Consider the following 12,874-nt stretch of genomic DNA (forward strand, 5'->3'; position numbering starts at 1 on the left):
TTGACCAGGAAGATGGAGAGAAATTGCCTGAGGCTTGGGCGAGATTTTGCTCTCTTATTAGAGCTCAGCCTGACCACGATTTGGAAAAGCATGATTTACTTGATATATTTTATAGTGGACTAACCATTGAGTCTAGGGCATACCTGGATAGTTGTGCTGGTTGTGTTTTCAGGAAAAGAACTCCAGGGCATTTGAAGAATTATTGGCTAAAATAGGCCGGAATCATGATGATTGGTCTACACCTGAACCAACCCCGACGCCGATAGTGAAGAAGAGGGGTATGATTAAATTAAATGATGAAGATATGAGGGAAGCCAAGAAGTCTCTTAAAGAGAAGGGTATTAAACCTGAAGATGTGAAGAATTTACCTCCTATAGAAGATATATGTGAGACGATTCCCCCTTCATCCATGATTGAGGTACACTCGCTTCAACACTTTACTAGAGAAGATATTCCGTATTCAAAACCTCCTGCTCAATGCTTAGATGAGTTTGATAATTATATTGTTAAGCAAGAAAACTTTAATATGAGAGTAGAGAATCATTTAATGGAAAATTCTCGAGCTATTAGTGAATTGCATGGTATTGTGGAGAGAACCTCCAATGATGTTAAGATACTTGTTAAACATTTTCAAATGGTTCAAACTCAAATTGATCAACTTACTAAAGTGCAAAATGACTTGTTGGAAAATAATTCTAAAGAAAAATATGCTTGTGAAGTAACAACTAGAGGTGGTGTTTCTACCCAGGATCCTCTATATCCTGAAGGGCATCCCAAAAGAGTTGAACAAGATTCTCAACTAATTAAAACTAGTGCTCCATCTAAGAAAAAGAAAAAGAAACATAAGAATGTTGTAGAATCCTCTGAACCTGTTCATGATCCTAATAGTATTTCTATTTCTGATGCTGAAACTGAAAGTGGTAATGAACATGAGGAAGATAACGATAAGAATGATACTCCTGATAAAGAAGAAATTGAAAAAGAACCTGAAAAGCATGCTAAAAATAAAAAGTACACTAAAGAAGATTTTATTACTGAGAAACATGGTAATGAAAGAGAACCTTGGGTTCAAAAGCAAATGCCTTTTCCTGCTAAGAAACTTAAATCAAAGGAGGAGGAACATTATAATAAATTTTGTGATTGGATGAAACCTTTATTTCTGCAAATTCCTTTGACTGATGCTATTAAATTGCCTCCTTATTCAAAGTATATGAAAGATATTGTTACTAACAAAAGGAAAATCCCCAATGAGGAAATTTCTACTATGCTCGCTAATTACTCCTTCAATGGTAAGATTCCAAAGAAGTTGGGCGACCCAGGTATACCGACTATTCCTTGTTCCATCAAGAATAATTATGTTAGAACTGCTCTATGTGATTTGGGAGCAGGTGTGAGTGTGATGCCTTTTTCTCTTTATAAGAGACTTGATTTAGATAAATTGATACCAACTGATATATCCTTGCAAATGGCTGATAAATCTAATGCTATTCCTGTTGGTTTATGTGAAAATGTTCCTGTGCAAGTTACTCAGCATTGCTTGATATTAACTGATTTTGTTGTGTTGGAAATGCCTGAAGATGATAATATGTCCATTATTCTTGGAAGACCCTTTCTTAATACTGCAGGGGCTGTTATTGATTGCAATAAAGGCATGGTTACTTTCAATGTTGATGATAAGGAACACACTGTCTATTTTCCCAAGAGGATTGATAAAGTATGTGGAGTCAATACAATTTTTAATGTGAAAACTATCAAAGTGGGATCCATTGATTGTCCTATATATGAGCCTAAAGAAGAATATCAAACTCTTGTGATTGGATCCATATCAATTCAATATAAGGTAACATGATTGATTTGAGGTTTATTTCTTCTTATGTCATATAAAATTTATTTGGTAGCAAGACTTGATCAACCTTGTTAACAAGTATATTTTATTGCATAAAAGAGCTAAACAACACTTCTTTCTTTCTTTTTCCCTCCACCTATTTTACTTGCTGTAGCACTTTTGTTTTGCAATATGCTTTAGTCATTTAAGATTTTGGAAATCATTTTCCTGCGCAGTAATCATTAATTTAATACCCAGAAATGTGCATTTTTCAAAGTTCTCTAAAAATTACAAAAATTACACCGTTGGTCCTATTTTTCGACGAGGCATCTGGGAGCACCAGAGGATGACCTGTGGGGCACCAGGGGGTGCCACACCATAGGCCGGCGCGGCCAGCAAGGGGACCGCGCCACCTTGTGGTGTGGGCCACCCCTTGCCCCACTACATCATCTCTTCCTCCCAGCACCTTCTCTCTCCCGAAAAAGCTCGTACCAAGTTCCTCTCACTCGTGTTTCTGCTCAAGAACTCGCGATTTTTCGATCTCCTTGCTCAGCCCAGATTTCTGTCTGAAATTTGGCACATTTACTCCTTGGTATGTGACTCCTTTGATTGTCCAATTAGAATTTCATTTGGTTGAGTATATCTTGAATATTTTGCTGCTGTAGATAACATGTTTAGTGAGCTTGCATGCTTGTTCTAAGTGGAAGAAACTAGTTTTGATGCATGTTTAGTACTCTAGCAAGTTCCTATAGTAGTTCCCTTCAATTATATACCTTGAAATCAAATTTTATAATGATTGTTGAAAAATTTCAGAAAATGGAAGGGAGTGTGCACCAACTTAACCAAGAAGAGTTGGAGGTACAGCAAGTTATGAGAGTCCATCGTGAAGAGGGAGTGTACCCCTCTTATTACCCATGCACGGACTTTATGCGGAATGCAGGAATCCTGCAAGATGTGCAAACACTAATTTCCAATGCAGGATTGGGAAATTTTGCTGTTGGTGAACCTCACCAATATGCTAAACTAACGGTGTCGGTTGTGCAGGATTTCGAATTTCACCGGTCTCGAACTGACCCCATGGTCCGGTATAAGATTTATAACAAAACTATTGACTTGCCTTTCAGTGATTTTTGCACAGCGATTAGAGTGCCGCAGTGGGGATCCTGCGAGAAGATCAGGGGAACACCGCGGGAGCTCTCAAATCTTTATACAAGGATTTGTAATGGGAGGAGCTTCTCCAATGATGGTGGTAAGATTAGTAGCATTCAACATCCAGCCATCCGCTACTTTGCCTATTTCATTACAAAGTGCGTTCTTGCGAGAAGGACTGGAGGTAAATTATCTGTCCAAGATTTGGCTTTCTTAGCTGCTGCTTTGCAACAGGATAGGACTTATAATTTGGGTGCTTTAATAGCTTGTAGACTTGCTACTAACCGTGAGAAAGGAGGAATTTGTGGAGGTCTTATCGCCTCTCGCTTATTAGCTATGCATGGTGTAGGTCCTCACCATTTAGATATTCCGCTTTCTATAGAGAAACTTGATGTTTTCTCCATGATCAGGCATGAGTTTATTTCAGATGCATCTAATTTGAACAACCTGCATTATAGGATAACTTTGTATAAGAAAAGTTGGAGTATAACTAAGAAAATTGAAAAATTAGTACGCTTGCCTGCACCTGCTTTGTTTAACCTTGATGCCAGGGACGGGTGGTCGATCACAGAAAATGAGCTAAACGCATACATAGAAAGGGAAAGCCGTCGTGCAAGGGAAGATGTGGAGGAGGCCGAGGAGCATCCCGACTCTTCATCCGATGCAGCAAGCTCCTCATATCAACATCATGGGCATGTGGAACCTCCACGATATTCTTCTGCGCAGGGGCCCTATTACCACTCCATGTATGATCCACCGGCGTGGAACTCCGACCCTCGTTGGGAATGAACTCCACTTAGGCCAAAAGCCTAAGCTTGGGGGGAGGTATACCGGCATCACTCATTCTTTGCATATTATGGTTGCTGGATACTTGTACATACTTGTTTAGTCTCTAGAGTGGTTTTCTAATGAGAGGGAGATGATATTTGGGAAAGTGCTGTCCAAAAACAGATTCTGTGCTTTTACCAAAAAAATTCGTACGCACAGCCAGGACGTTATTTTGAGTTGCCAATTTTTGAGCATGTTCCCCAGGTTGTTATCTAACTTTCATTAGTTGAACACTTTTTGGTCTGAGCAATGGAAGATTTTTGTTAATTTCGATTTCTGTACTGCTGTCAGGATTTGGCAGATTTCTGTCATCCTGCTTTTCTGTGTTTCTGTTAGTTTGCATTCTTTTGTTTTCGCTTTGTTTCTTTCCTAAAACACAAAAAGACCAAAAATATTTCTGTTGTTTCTCTTCACCATTTGTTTATTTGGTTCCTTGCTCTTAGTTTGCTTTATTTGCTATCGTTAGTTTGCTATAAGAAAACCCAAAAAGATTTTGCTTTGTTTGCTTGTTTTCTTTCGTTCTTGTTTCTAATTCGAAAACACCAAAAATATTTGCTGTTCTTCTTTGGTTTGTAAAGTTCATCATGATTTCAATGGTCTTCGGTAGCTGGAGCGTGGTTTTCATTTCATATTATCCAAGCTACACAAGTGAAAAGGCAATAATGACGATCTACGACAATCTGATTGTGGTGAGAGGCTGGTATGAACTCTATTTGCTTTCATTTTTGTACATATACTCATCCATATGAGCATGCTTAGTTGGTTCATGTGAGGTATATGTTATTTGAGAAAGTCTAGTAGTTCATGATCTCTCATGTCTAGTTCCAATTTATTAATATGAGTAGCATGTCGTGGATGTTTGCTTGCATTGTTTTATTCATAAGTAAGTATGGCATTGTGGTATCCTCCTCTGAATAATTCATTTATATTGACTTGGCACATGCTCACGCATGCATATGACTGAACAAAAAGTCAATTAAGCCTCGATGATTTATATTGCTTCAGAGTTCTTGTATCACTTTTATGCCTCCGTTAATTTATTTTGCCGCAAGCATGATTATGACAGTTACTGCTCTCTTGATTTGTCGCTTCCTAGTCTTTTGCTAGCCTTCACTTGTACTGAGCGGGATCGCCGCTCGTGCTTCCAAACACCTGAAAACCAAGTTGTTCCAAAGTGTCCACCATAAATACCTATGCATGGCATTTCAAACCATTCCAAGTAAATTCTCATGCGCTACCTTTAAAACTTTCAAAATACTTCTCAATTTGTGTTAATGTTTCATAGCTCATGAGGAAGTATGTGGTGTTTAGCTTTCAACCTTGTCATTTACTTTTGACGGACTCTCATATGGACTAGTGGCACATCCGCTTATCCAATAATTTTGCAAAAAGAGCTGGCAATGGGATTCCCAGTCCCAAATTAATTAACTTAAATAGACACTCCTCCATGGTTTGTGATTGTTGGATGGCACCCGAAGGATTCGGTTAGCCATGGCTTGTGTGAGCAAAGGTTGGGGGGAGTGTCATCATCATAATAAAACTTAAATAAAAAGGCACTCCTTCATGGCATGTGATTGTTGGCAGGCACCCGAGGATTCGGTTAGCCATGGTTTGTGAAAGAAAGGTTGGAAGGAGTGCCACCCAAAAATAAATAAAATGGGAGCCGCTCTTGTGAGTCCGGTTGATGAGGTAGTTAGTGTACCCATTACCATTCGTTGACAACAACAAACACCTCTCAAAATAATTTTACTCCTGCTTTACAAATGAAAAGCTCTAGCGCATGTTAATCCCTGCTTCCCTCTGCGAAGGGTCAATCTTTTACCTTTATGTTGTGTCTTCATTCTTTCTTTGAGCACTATCTTGAGAGCACAACTGTCATTCTTAGTATAATATGCTTGTCTCAAAATATGATTTATTGTGGTATAAATTTGATGCTTTTATCTTTGACAATCACTACTTCTAGTCTTTCTATGAACTCCAGAGGTGCCTCGGCATTTATGTTTTGCCGATCAAATACAGGCAAGCGAGATACCACTTTATCATATTCTCTTATGAACATTGCAATCCTGCTTATATACATGATTCATGGTGCTTATTATTAATTGTTGGTACCTCTCCATGATTGACATAGCTGTTGGATGATCTTATTTGCATGTATCTCATTATGAACTGCTTAAGTATTAGCCATAGCATGAGAATATATACATCATATGAGCAAATGTGTTCGTGAAAGTTCTTTTATCGCTCAGTTGTCAACTGAATTGCTTGAGGACAAGCAATAAGCTAAGCTTGGGGGGAGTTGATACGTCCAAAACGTATCTACTTTCCCGAACACTTTTGCTATTGTTTTGCCTCTAATTTGTGTATTTTGGATACAACTAACACGGACTAACGCTGTTTTCAGTGACTGCTCACAGTGTCTCGTTTTTGTGCAGAAATCCAACTTTCGGGAAAATCCTCGGAATTTATGCGAAGGCCCTATTTTACCAAAATATTGACGGAGCCGAAGGGAAGAGAGGTGGAGGCCCGAGGGCCCCACACCACATGGCGGCGCGGCCCGGGGGGCCGCGCGGCCATGTGGTGTGGCCCCCTCGGCCGGCCTCCGGCGCCCCTTCGGACTACTTATTGGTTTCGACCTGAAACGCACGGAGAGAAGTCGAAGTCGCGAAACCCTCCAGAGAGCCGCCACATCGCGAAACTCCGTCGCGGGAGCCAGAAGTCTCCGTTCTGGCACTCCGCCGGGACGGGGAATTGGAGGAGATCTTCACCGCCATCACCGCCAACGCCTCTCCATCGACCAGCCATGTTTCCCCCATCCATGTGTGAGTAATTCCCCCGCTGTAGGCTGAAGGGGATGGTAGGGATTGGATGAGATTGGTCATGTAATAGTCATAAGATTGTTAGGGCATAGTGCCTAGTATCCGTAGATGTCACTTTTATGATATTGTTGCAACTTGTTATGCTTAATGCTTGTCACTAGGGCCCGAGTGCCATGATCTCAGATCTGAACATGTTATTGATTCATGAAGATATTCGTTGTTTATGATCTTACCTGCAAGTTGTATACACATGTCGCTGTCCGGAACCAATGGCCCCGAAGTGACAGAAATCGGGACAACCGGAGGGGATGCTAGTGATGTGAGGATCACATGTGTTCACGGAGTGTTAATGCTTTGCTCCGGTGCTCTATTAAAAGGAGTACCTTAATTTCCAGTAGTTTCCCTAGAGGCCCGGCTGCCACCGGCTGGTAGGACAAAAGATGTTGTGCAAGTTTCTCATTGCGAGCACGTACGACTAAATATGGAACACATGCCTATTGATTGATTAGTACTTGGATACCGTTTTATTATTATCTGCAAATGCCCCTGCTTTGATTGTTACATGAGTTTCTCTCATCCATGCAACGCCCGTTAAATCCGTCCCTGTGCCTACAGTATTTTTAATCCTGTTGTTTACTATAATCACTACTGCTGTCTTTATTTCACCGCTGCTATTATTTCGCTATTTCCACTGCTATCAAACTGTTACTACTGATAAACTCTTGCGAGCAAGTCTGTTTCCAGGTGCAGCTGAATTGACAACTCCGATGTTAAGGCTTACAAGTATTCTTTGTCTCCCCTTGTGTCGAATCAATAAATTGGGTAATACTTCCCTCGAAGACTGTTGCGATCCCCTATACTTGTGGGTCATCAAGCCCAGATTCCAACAAATGGCAAGAAGCCATGAAATCCGAAATGGGATCCATGTATGATAACAAAGTATGGACTTTGGTAGACTTACCTGATAGCCGCAAGGCTATCGAGAATAAATGGATCTTCAAGAGAAAAACAGATGCTGATGGTAATATTACTGTCTATAAAGCTCGACTTGTCGCAAAGGGTTTCCGACAAATTCAAGGAGTTGACTACGATGAGACTTTCTCACCTGTAGCGAAGCTAAAGTCTGTGAGGATTTTGTTAGCAATAGCTGCATTTTTCGATTATGAGATTTGGCAGATGGATGTCAAAACGGCGTTCCTTAATGGAGACATTGAGGAAGAGTTGTATATGGTACAACCCAAAGGTTTTGTTGATCCGGAAAATGCTGACAAGTTATGCAAACTTCAGCGTTCCATTTATGGACTGAAGCAAGCATCCCGGAGTTGGAACCTACGCTTTGATAGAGTGATCAAAGACTTCGGTTTTATACGGACTCATGGTGAGGCCTGTATTTACAAGAAAGTGAGTGGGAGCTCTGTAGCGTTCCTAATATTATATGTAGATGACATATTATTGATTGGGAATGATATAGAACTATTAAGCAGCGTTAAAGGTTATTTGAATAAGTCTTTTTCAATGAAAGACCTTGGTGAAGCAGCATACATTTTAGGCATCAAGATTTATAGAGATAGATCAAGACGCCTAATAGGCCTTTCACAAAGTACATACCTGGACAAGATTCTAAAGAAGTTTAGAATGGATGAAAGCAAGAAAGGGTTCTTGCCTATGTTGCCAGGTAAGGTCTTGAGTAAGACTCAAGGTCCGGCTACGGCAGATGAAAGAGAGAGGATGAGCAAGATCCCCTATGCTTCGGCAGTAGGCTCTATCATGTACGCCATGCTGTGTACTAGACCGGATATCGCACATGCTGTTAGTTTGACCAGCAGATATCAAAGTGATCCAGGGATGGAACACTGGACAGCGGTCAAGAATATCCTGAAGTACTTGAAAAGGACTAAGGATATGTATCTTTGTTATGGCGGTGACCAAGAGCTCATTGTAACCAGTTACACCGATGCAAGTTGGAACACCGATCCTGATGACTCTAAGTCTCGATGCAGGTACGTGTTTATATTGAATGGTGCGGCAGTGAGCTGGAGCAGTTCCAAGCAGTGCACGGTGGCGAAATCTTCAACAGAATCTGAATATATAGCGGCTTTAGAGGCTTCATCGGAAGCGGTATGGATCAAGAGGTTCATTGTTGAGCTTGGTGTGGTTCCTAGTGCATTGGACCCGCTAGTCATTTATTGTGACAACACGGGTGCCATCGCCAATGCAAAGGAACCAAGGTCACACAAGAAGCTAAAGCATATCAAGCTGCGTTTTCAATTCGCGAGTACATCGAAGATGGTGAAGTAGAGATTTGCAAAGTGCACACAGATCTGAATGTTGCAGATCCGTTGACTAAAGCTCTCCCTAGGGCAAAGCATGACCAACACCAGAATGCTATGGGTGTTAGGTACCTTACATTGTAATCTAGATTATTGACTCTAGTGCAAGTGGGAGACTGTTGGAGATATGCCCAAGAGGCAATAATAAAGTGGTTATTATAATATCTTTGTGTTTATGATAAATGTTTATATACCATGCTATAATTGTATTAACCGAAACATTGATACATGTGTGTTATGTAAACAACAAGGAGTCCCTAGTAAGACTCTTGTATAACTAGCTTGTTGATTAATGGATGATCATGGTTTCGTGATCATGAACATTGGATGTTATTAATAACAAGGTTATGTCATTAGTTGAATGATATAATGGACACACACCCAAATGAGCGTAGCATAAGATCAAGTCATTAAGTTCTATTTGCTATAAGCTTTCGATACATGGTTGCCTTAGTCCTTCGACCATGAGATCATGTAAATCACTTACACCGGAAGGGTACTTTGATTACATCAAACGCCATTGCGTAAATGGGTGGCAATAAAGATGGGATTAAGTATTTGGAAAGTGTGAGTTGAGGCATATGGATCAATAGTGGGATTTGTCCATCCTGATGACGGATAGATATACTCTGGGCCCTCTCGGTGGAATGTGAAAGTATAGAGATGGTAAACCTAGAGGGGGGGTGAATAGGTTTCTACAGATTTTAATTCTTTCTTTGCAATATTAGGCTTTGCGGAATATAAAGGTGAGCCTAATGCAAACTAGGTGAAGCAACCTATATGAGGATACAACTAACTCGAGCACGAAGGCTCTCACAGGCAGTTAAATCACAAGTAAGGAGTTCGGTTAGAGATAATCGATAGCACGCGGAGACGAGGATGTATTCCCGTGTTCCCTTGCTTTGCAACAAGGTACGTCACGTTTGGAGGAGTAGAGGTCCCACGAAGGATTCCCCGCGCCACGAAGGCTCACCCTATTCTCCGGAGCCTATCCCACGAAGGAATAGCTCTCTCACTTGTGGTAGACTTTGAGGTAGCCTCCAAACCTTCACAATCTTGCCCGGAGCAGATCCACAGCCCGGATGCTTCCGGACTCCTCTTGCCCACCTAGGGTTTCCAAAGAACCCTAGGAAGCAAGCTTCTTGATGAATACAAGGGGGAATAAGATTTGGCTTGGTAGAACGGTAGATCGGGTCCTCCTCTATCGTTTCCCCGAAGGGATTTGAGTTTGGGTGGAGGAGGAGGGAGATCTGAGGCTTTTGGTGTTTCTAACAATGGAGTATGAGAGAAGGAGCTCAAGAACAGCTTGTAGTGTAGTGCCTAACTGTCTAGAGGTAGGAGAAGGGCTATTTATAGTGTTCTTCAAAATATGGCCGTTGCCACTTGCCACCTCAGCATTTTTCCTCGACAAACCCGGTTGACCGGGCCACAGACCGGACAACCCGGTCCAGAGGCCGGTCAGACCGGATCAGTGACCGGGGCTCCTTTGCGTCGTCCTGGTGCTTCTCCGGTTGGTGGCCGGTTGCTGCCCGGTTGCCGCCCGGTCGACCGGACGGAGCGCCGGATCCGCCGGTCAGGGGCCCGGTTGACCGGTCGCAAACCGGAGCTGCTGGCTCCTCCATTGGAACCCGGTTGCCGCCCGGTTGACCGGCCAGCACGCCGGACTGGCCGGTTGCTGGCCCGGTTGGACCGGGCTGGTGACCGGATTTCTCCTGTAACCCCTTTTTGATTGTTGTTGAAATGGGGGGGTCTCCTTTAGCCTTCTTGTTCCTTTGATACACCATTTACGCCTCATTGCCTAATACCTGAGATTATCCTTATAAACACATTAGGCCAAATACTTTAGCACGGTGTCATCGTTACCAAAATAATGGATAAGGGTGAAATACCCTTACAATCTCCCCCTTTTTGGTATACGATGACAAACCGAGCTAGAGTCACAAATAGATATTATGATAAGCTCTAAACCTTGATTCCATATAAGATATTACGAAAGCTCCCCCATAATGTGTGCACTTGGAGAATTTGCGTTTGAATGCAAAGTGCACCATTTGTGAAACATGAGAAGCTCCCCCAATATCTTTAGGAAACAAGCATGGTATGGAGATATGCATATCAAGATATATAAGCATAGCACACATAATCATCCTAACATAGAGTAGCACACATAATCATCCATACATGAATTATTGGAAATAGCAAATGGTTCTTGAAAAATCAAAGCAAATAAGCACAAGCCATATAAAATCCAAATAAAGCAACTCCCATGGCTTGTGATAATCAAAGAACCCCGTGGTTCCCTAGACTCTACTCTCTTCTCCCCCTTTGGCATCGGAACACCAAAAAGGCGAAGGAAAAAGTAGAGATGCTATCGCACCCATCAATAGAACTCATGCCCGGTGGAGTAGGAGCCCTCGTCATCATCAGCCGAATCAACTTCATCCTCATCACCATCACCATCAGCAGGAGGAGGAGTAGGAGTACGAGCAGTCCTAGGAGGAAGACCACCATGAGCATACATGGAGAAGTCAAAGTTCTGGATCATCTCATCTGTGATGGGAGGCATCTCCCACTGAGGTGCAACCACAGGTGCCAACTCGGGTCCAGGAGGAGGAACAGGGACATTCCTAGTAGCCATAAACTCGTTCTGTCGCCTCCTGGTCTCCTGGTTCAAGGCAAGGCTCTGATGTGCAACATCATTACTGTTCTTGCACATTTGCCACATGCTAGAGAAGAAGCGAGCGGCACCATGCTTGGGGCGCCGAGAGTAGCTGGAGCTAGCATCATGATCATGGCGTTCCTTGGAACGGCGCTCAGCAGTGGGCATCATGGAGGGAACATCCGGACGAGTGGCCTCCTGAGTGGGGATCTTGAAGGCGTCCATGATGACTTTTTCACCAATAACGTTCAGAGGAGCGGGAACAATGTAGTTGATGAGCCGCTGAACATACTGGGCGTAGTTGGGAGTCATACGGTCCATAATTGCTCTCTTCAGTTCATAGTAGATAAGATCACAGCCATCAATCTTCCTTACCCTGTCAGGATGACAATAGTACATCAAGTTGAGGTGATAGTTTCGGACTTCACTGGTGTCGCCAGACTTGCTGATGAGGTTCTCTCGGAACATCTTGGCAAGGACAAGGTATGAGTAGTACATCCCAGAGATAGTGGGAGGTCCAGCTGTAGGGTTCGCAGGATAGCAGAAAGAGATGTCACCCCTAGTAAGCCTGGACCGTGAATGAATCATGTACCCTGGATTACTGTCATCACCACAACCCATGGCTGCACGGAACTGAGAGTAGGAGCATGAGTACTTCGTCTTGCCGGTCATCCAGGTGAGGGTGCGGTCCTCATCATCATGGAAGAAGACGGTGCAGTGAAACTGACGGACAAGGAGTGGACAAAAGGTAGGATCATCTTGGGTATCATCAGGCTTGAGGCACACAAGGTCATACACTCCCAGATTATTCAAGGTTTGAACCACAAAACGGTACTTTGTGGCTTCATGCAAGGCAAGCTCGGCAGGATTGATGGCCTTGGGTGATACAATATTACCATGCTTCATATACTCATGAGAATCATAGTAACCCTCCCAGAGGACTGCTTGTGTGTTGGTCCAGAAGGCCTTGTCCGAACGAGTGTAAGTTGGCTTTGCAAAGCGATACGGATTCACTGTCCTCCATTCCTTCCACTCAAGGCGGTTTGCAGCCCCAATATTGACGGTTGGCACTACCTCATCATCCTCGTGGGCAACATGCTTATCCTTGTGCTTGGTAGCAACAGACTTGGTTCTACCCCCAACTGAGCTGCCACCGTCAGTACCCTGCTTAGCTGGAGGGGGAACGCGGCTACTAGAACGGCGAGGAGGATTAGTCCTTCCTCTCTTGGAAGCATTGCCACGTGTCTCACTCTCACCACTCCAA

The sequence above is a fragment of the Lolium perenne genome, chromosome 5, assembly GCF_019359855.2.
Source record: "Lolium perenne isolate Kyuss_39 chromosome 5, Kyuss_2.0, whole genome shotgun sequence".
Taxonomy (NCBI): domain Eukaryota; kingdom Viridiplantae; phylum Streptophyta; class Magnoliopsida; order Poales; family Poaceae; genus Lolium; species Lolium perenne.